The sequence below is a fragment of the Musa acuminata genome, chromosome BXJ3-1 (assembly GCF_036884655.1).
Source record: "Musa acuminata AAA Group cultivar baxijiao chromosome BXJ3-1, Cavendish_Baxijiao_AAA, whole genome shotgun sequence".
Taxonomy (NCBI): Eukaryota; Viridiplantae; Streptophyta; class Magnoliopsida; order Zingiberales; family Musaceae; genus Musa; species Musa acuminata.
The window spans coordinates 37,348,946-37,356,743 of NC_088349.1; the positions used below are offsets into that span (position 1 = coordinate 37,348,946).

Consider the following 7,798-nt stretch of genomic DNA (forward strand, 5'->3'; position numbering starts at 1 on the left):
CCGATGCCATAATATAGAGGAGTCCTCATTAATATTACACCTCTTAATGCCAGCGTGAACATGCATTGAACCTTGAGTATTATCATTTTGTAATAAAATACGGTAAAGACCATCAGACAAAATACCATTCCCAACACAATCAGATTTATATAATAAACGAAATGATGTGTCTTTAAAATTAAAGGAATATCCAAATGGTACGAGTCTGGAAACAGAAATTAAGTTTCGTGAGAAACTTGGTACATAAAAGGTTCTTTCCAATTTTAAAACAAAACCACTACTTAAAGTTAAAATGCATGTTCCAATTGCTTCCACATGTGAACCCATCTTATTTCCTGATAAGATGCTTTGCTCACTTCCCACTGGCTTCCTTAGGTTTTGCATACCCTGCAAAGAGTTTGCAATATGGATTGTTGATCCAGAGTCAATCCACCAGGTGTTAATATTAACATTGACCATATTAGATTCATAACATACATATGAGGTTGGTTTACCTTTCTTTTCAAGCCATTGTTGGAATTTCGTACATTCCTTCTTCATGTGTCCCTTTCTTTTATAAAAGAAACACCTTGCTTCTTTCTTGATATCAGCTTGGGGTGGTATTTTACCTTTTCCCTGCTGATAAGCTTTTTGATTGGCTTGATGTTTGTCAGTTTTGTTCTTCCCTCGAGTGGTTACCATCAATGCACTCTCACCCAATTCCATTACTAGTCTCTCTTCTTCTTGAACACACATGGTCATTAATTCATTAATTGACCATTTGTCCTTATGTGTATTGTATGAAATTTTAAAAAGGGCTATATTGAGGTGGAAGGGTGTTCAGAATATAGTGCACCAGGAAGGATTCTGACATATTAACCTCAAGTTTCTTAAGTTGAGCCGTAATATCTCGCATTTGCGTTATGTGCTCACGCACACCCTTTATGTTGGTGAGTCTAAGAGATGAAAATTTCATTATAAGGGTGCTTGCTAGTACCTTATCCGAAGTGATGAATTGTTCATCGATAGCCTTTAGCAAGTCTCGGACATTTTCATGCTGGTCAACAGAACCACGTATGCCAGCAGTTATCTTAGTTTTGATAAACATCACGCTGAGCCGAATGGATCGCTCCCATCGCTCATATAACGCGATCTCAGTTAGAGTGCTAGTATCAGTGACTATAGGTGGTTCGTCTTTTCTAATAGCATAATCAATATCCATCCACCCTAAATGGAGGATAACTCTCTCCTTCCATATCTTATAGTTATCACCACTAAGTTCGGGAATATCACATCGAATATCAGAAAAATTAACAGTTTGAGAAACTGCATAAAATCAAACATGCTTATGTCAAAATTTGAAGCTTAATAGACTAAATTACATGTTTTACCAATGTGAAACATGCCAAAAATATGAATCTCATGACATAAAAATTGCGTATGGGCTAAATTCTTAATTCAAATAGATTCATATGGTCTTTATGATAAAACTATCAAATTATATTCCAATTCATAATCCCTGTGGATAAATTATGAAAATAATCTGATATTTTATCCTGATTAATTATATTAAATATAATAAAAGATCCTGTGGGATAATAATTATTATACGAAATATAATCAATCACAATATGATGTCTAATTACTTATGTGATCCTTATTTTAACATTATATATAATTTTAATTAATTAAGGATGCTGTGGCTAATTCTTAATTAATTAAGATTATATGGATCATTAGACATTTTAAACATAAAAAATTTGCTCATAAACATAATTTAATATAACTAAATATGCATACATGAGCATTTTACCGACTAAAAATGTTGAAAATGATATTTCCTCATGATTTTCAACAAAATATATCAATAAGTTTCCAAGAAGAAACCAAAATCAAATCATTTTCATGGCATAAAAATGAAAACTTTTTCATATCAAGGCAGAGGTCATTCGGCTCTGATACCAAATGTAAGAAATTTTAATGAAGCCAACTTGTGTTTCTAAATCATTGTAATAGAAACACAATAAAACTAATGCGGAAACGAAATAGCGTACCTCCAGTCATTGTCGCCAAGAATTTCTACAGAGGTTTCTTCTTGAACTTTGGTTCTTCTCGGCTCAGAACTCTCGCATTAGATGGTGTAGGAAAGCCTTTCGCTTCAAATAGATGATTGAGCCAAGGGACCAAAATCCTCATGTATATATAGATGTTCTCATATCAAGAACATTTATCATCACTAACCCATAACGTTCAAGAATTAATTCAAATTTGTAACGTTTAGACCATAATGAAGAACTTAATGATATTAAATATTTAATTTAATAATAACGGTTTCATGCATAAAGAATAAGAAACTGAAATCATTTAAACCATAATAAATGAAGAAATTTATGATAATGAATTATGAATCTTAATAAGAACGGTTACGTTATTATTAAATAAGATATTTAATAATAACCGTTACAGTTTCTTCACCTACAGCTATAAACAAGTCAAGTTGCATATTGATTCAACCAAAAAAAATATTCCAGCTCATTCAGTGTAGGTTACACTGCAGAGGAGACAAAATAAGTGTCAACCAGCGGTAAGAAAGCTTTTCAAGAAAACTATGTTTCAATCTCTGCAGTTGTCTCTTCAATAAGGATTGGACCGAACACTTGTTTTTACTCCTAGGAGAAGTCCAAAACAAGAGGTAGACAAGCTAAATAAGACATTTCTCCTTTATTTTCAAGAAATGTTTTGAGCCACTTTGAAAATATTCAAATAAGAGAAGAAGGAAGAAAAAACAAAAAACAAAAGGAAGAGGTGGAGGCAAGACATACAGGAGTGGGCGACCCAAATTTCTTCTCATATTTAGAATTTCTACGATTGTTGAAAGCAAGTACACAACCCATTTATTAAGAAGCTAATGAGGCCACCATTTGAATAATATCGAATTATTCAAACATATAGATAAAAAATGAACCCAGATTGTCACTTTATCAAAGACTTTGACTAACTCACAGAATTAAATGATCACTGAAAATAAATGAAACAATCTTAAAGGATTAGAATTCAAATCAAACAGAGTAGATAATATAATTTGTAAAAACAAAATCAATGCTCTAGCTACCCAACATAGGTTTGCTAGATTGAATGACTCAACACACAAACATTTAGATACATTCAAAAGAAACAAAGTGCCTAAGAAGAAAAGAACATGATGATTCTTAAGTAGGCATTATGCATCAGAACTTGGAGCTCCTACGGTCTAGCCCATGAATCTATTATATTACCATGTATCCTAGCAAAATGGGGCTCAATTTATCTTCTAGACTTTAATTCTTTTGTTATATTCTTAACTTTTGGATATTTAAGATACCCCCGGCCATAGAAATTATGTGGGCAAACGTATGATGCCCACAAAGGCTTCATAATGCAAAAAATTCTCTCCCACAAAAATTGACCACAAATCACTCGAACCCTAGATCTTTAGCTAACCAAGTTCATCAAGCCTAAATACCAGTGATCAATGCAAATGCACATAATATTACAAGTTATTTTTCACAGAAAACTAGCAAATTAGGTATATCAAGAAAACCACAACCAATTCGCATCCTAAACACTAAAAATCTTCACCAATCCGAGATCATGCGAACAAACCATAATCATTAAACCAGCAAAACTGACCTTATTGGGCATAAGAATGGCAAAGTCCAGTTCTAGTTAATCCTTGTCGACAAAAGATGGGATCCAAACGTAGTACTCCGGTTCGACTGACGAAACGATGGCATGGTTCTCGTCGATGATCTCCTCCAAGTGTCATACACTCATCGATGACTCCCGAAGATCATCGAACTTGGAGCGGGCATCCTCGATCTTCTCCTCCTGGGGACGGAGGCACTCCTGGTTGGCAACGAACTCCTCCTCCATGAGGAGGTAGTCCTTGACGCGCTCAACCATGAGGAAGCAGAGGCAGCACCTAGAGAGCGAGGTGACGGTGGGGAGCCAAGCAATGGCCACAGAACCCTTTTGCTTTCGTTGCTTCCGTCCGACCTGAGACGACGGCGCTGCCGACTCGAACTTTTTGTCCTTCTTGTCGCCATCGTGCTTCCTATCGTCGAGGTGCCCCTAGTTTCCCATGCCTCCCGGGGTTCCCTGGCCCATGGATCCTAGGGTTTCGAGGAGTACCACCATGAGAGCTCGAGATCGAGAGTAAGACTTGGGGATTTGGCTTCAAAAGAGAGGCAAAAAAAGAGAAGCCGCTCTCAGTTCTCATTTGCCTTCAAAGTGACACAAAATTATAAATACACCCCTCTAAATATAGTTATTACCCTTGTAATTTTAAGATACCCTCCAATCACCATCTATTTAATTCTTAAGATTCTGACTTACATCAACATTCTATATTATATGACAAGAATGCTTAAAAAATTAAATTTTATTTTAAATATATTTAAGTTACATTTAACTCTTAAGATTATAATTTACATCAATTTTATCTGATAGGAATACTTTAAAAATTAGTTTTATTTTAAATATATTTAAGTAATCTTATATATGGGATTAGGCATGACTGCAATAGAAGAATAAACTAAAAAAATTATATAAAATATTCAAAAAACAAACAATTCAATGTAAATGATATAAAAAAAGACCAGACATAAAAAGAATTCATCCATCCTAAATAGTTGAGGCATTACGACTTATTAGAAATACCGTGGAAGAGATAACACATGATTCTAGTTATAAGGGATGCCTTACGAAAAATTTGTATTAGAATAATAAAAGACATATGTTATATTAAAATTTAATTATTTTCATTCAAATATAATATAGCTAATTATTTAGAGCAAGACTTAAATTCTTGACCTTAATGATCAGGATGTTTTTTTTTTCTCTCTTTAATGGTTCACCACATTACTCCATTATGGTAAATAAAACTCATTTGACACTTACTATGTGGAATAATATGATTGCAATCAAAGCTAGATTTTAGAAGGGATTTCATCCAAAATATATAAAATAAATAAATAAATACATAGTTAATCTTACAAGAAACAAGCAAGCAGGTATTCATAGCATAAATACAATTAGTGTTTCTCATCATAATAAGATGGGCAAAATAGCATTAAATTTTCATACTCCTTTCTGCTTCTGTTGATCACATCACATCTTTAAGAAATAGAATCAGTCAATCTAATCTCTTTATAACATTAGCTTAGCAATCTTTTGATGAAATTAAGATACTTATTTTTCAGCCATTAACAATGGACACAGAAGCAGAAAAAAGAATTCTGTAACAATGAACAGTGTCAAAATGGCCTATCGAATTACGTAAAACAAATAAAAGAAATAGTTTGTATCGATACTTACCAGCAAAGCAGCAGCAGCATCAATGGAGTGATTCAAACATAAAGACCATTCTTGGCTTGTTTGAAATATATTGCTCTAGGATCACCATCCACGTAATTTCATAAATTTTGATCCTTTGTTGCATAACATTAATCAAGTTTTAGTCACTTTGCCATAAATGGTTGTTTAAGAGATATCGGGTGATTTTGTTTATGGGGGTCAAAACACAAATAGAGGATGCAGTATTTAGAAAAGAAAAAAAAAGGAAGTCTCAAATAAAAGTAAACCTTGCATTTCTTCAGCAATTATCATTGTGAAAATTAAGTGTTGGTTGCTGAGACAATGGATCATTTGTTCTACATACTAAGAAAGAAATGGTTCCAGACATGTTCACGTACCTCATCAAGTCTTGGGTTAGGATGTTTAGGAAGCACATCTAACACCTCTTTGTCTACAATGCACTTGCCATGAATTTCTTTATAAAGGTCTATGCATCATCTCACCAAATCTTTCTTTCTGAACGCAAGCTTGATAAGGCAACATCACTCCTCGAAGCCACTTCTAGAAAACCAGAGCTTTGTTCACAATGTACATGCCAAGAAAATTAATGCATTATTGTGGTGCTTATCAGCTTGTGAAATATCTCTCGATAGTACTTATACACTGAGGCTAGCAATTCATACATTTTTCTATAACAACTAGCATCATGAACCGGTTGACTTCTATTTCCTTGTGATGACCTCAAAGAATTCACAGCAACTTAAGGAATGTTTTCTGATGAAGTAATGTACTTCCTAATATGACAAGTAAGAACAATTATGTCATCATAATTCGTTCAGGTTTCAAGTTTTTTTTCCCCTGTAGTTCTAATGGTAAAGCAAACTTCCGTTTATAGAAAACCTGGCTGTCAACAAATCATGCATACATCAGAATCATCTGAGAGAAAATGCAGCATAAAAACCTCCAGTTGTTTTCTTCTGTTTTTATCATCCTTCCTGAACAAGATAACAATGAGATACTATTCCTTTGATCTGTGTTGGTTGCTGTCCTTGATCATCCCAGCTTTTATAAAAAAGAATATTGGCTGTAGAAGCTGCCATCAAGCAACTCCACTTTTGAAGTGTTTTAAAACAATTATATCTGTGTAACCTTCAACTGTAGTTATATCTGCAAATCATGCTTTCCACTCGTTAAGTCTTCCTTATACAATTCTGGACACCACAAAATTATCCATAATTAAGAATTTAAGATCATACCTTCAGGAATTTCTCCTCGTGGCTGAAGAAAATTCACATGCTTTTTCTGTAATAAAAAACTTCTCCTCCTAACCTTTTTATAGCTGGCTCAAAGGAAAGTCTGGTTGATGTTGATGGCTCAAACAGAGCTACCAAAAGATACCCCTCCAGCATTTTGCTTCTCAATGAATCTTCTCAATCTTTTCTATCTCAATTGCCATTTCAAATATTCCATTCAAAATATCTGGAACAAACTGTTGAGATTCACTGACATCATCAAGCTAGAACTTGTTGCCACATGAAGCTGAAAACTTCTAAGAATCAAATAAATAGCTCTGGCTGCTACTCATGGGTAAATCTAAAAATGGCCTCCTTCAGGGTGTCTTATCAAAGATGATGGTTTGCATAGTAGATTGGTGGAGACAGGATGTGCTCCGAGAAAGAGCAAGTTCTCAACGCTACTAGTTGAATGAGAAAAGATAGATGCTTGATGGCATCTCGTTGAGCAATCGCTTGAAGTCAGTAAATCCTTCTGCATTACAAGACCTGATGGAGTGAACAAAGCCATTGCAGGTTAAGAGGCAACTAAAACAACGCAAAATCATTTCTTCAGACAAATTTGAGGAGTATAAGAAAAATTAATTTACAAAAAGAATGTATTATACAAAAACTATATCATAATAGAAATCATAAGTTAATTAAAGGGGAAGAACAGAACAAACACAGATTAACTACAAGCACAAAACTAATGTGAGAACTAATTAACATGAAACCAACATCCTAAACAGTGTTAATTTGCCATTCATTTTGATAGTTAGAGGAGAAAGAAAAAGAATTGGTGGTAACAAGAACAACAATATATATATATGAGATACGAGAAATTCATCATTTTAGTTATGCAAATCATTTGTTTGTACAAGTAACTTTTTCTACTGTATGTATTAAAAGGATTTGTGGTGAGTTCATGCTTGGGCCACGACAGCATGGCCAGGGGAGTGTTGCATGTTAGGGACAGTTGAAGTTGAGGCCATCATCTTTCCCTTTTTTTTCCACTCTTTCTTATAACTCCAATAATCTCAAATAATCACAAGTAAAACAGTAATAGTAGATTGGCCAAGTTTGATTCATGAGAGTCAATCTGAACTGAAATATTACCTTTTTTCAAGTTTTTGTTCATGAAATTAGATTTGGAAGGTCAATGGTTTAATTGATAACTTTTTGCTTATTTTTTATATTATGTCATATTCCAG

General features: G+C 33.9%; 1 pseudogene; it reads right to left on the reverse strand.

Moving 5' to 3' along the window:
* Positions 1–3,576: 3,576 nt before the first annotated feature.
* Positions 3,577–4,452, reverse strand: LOC135629251 (26S proteasome regulatory subunit 4 homolog A-like; annotated as a pseudogene).
* Positions 4,453–7,798: the final 3,346 nt, after the last annotated feature.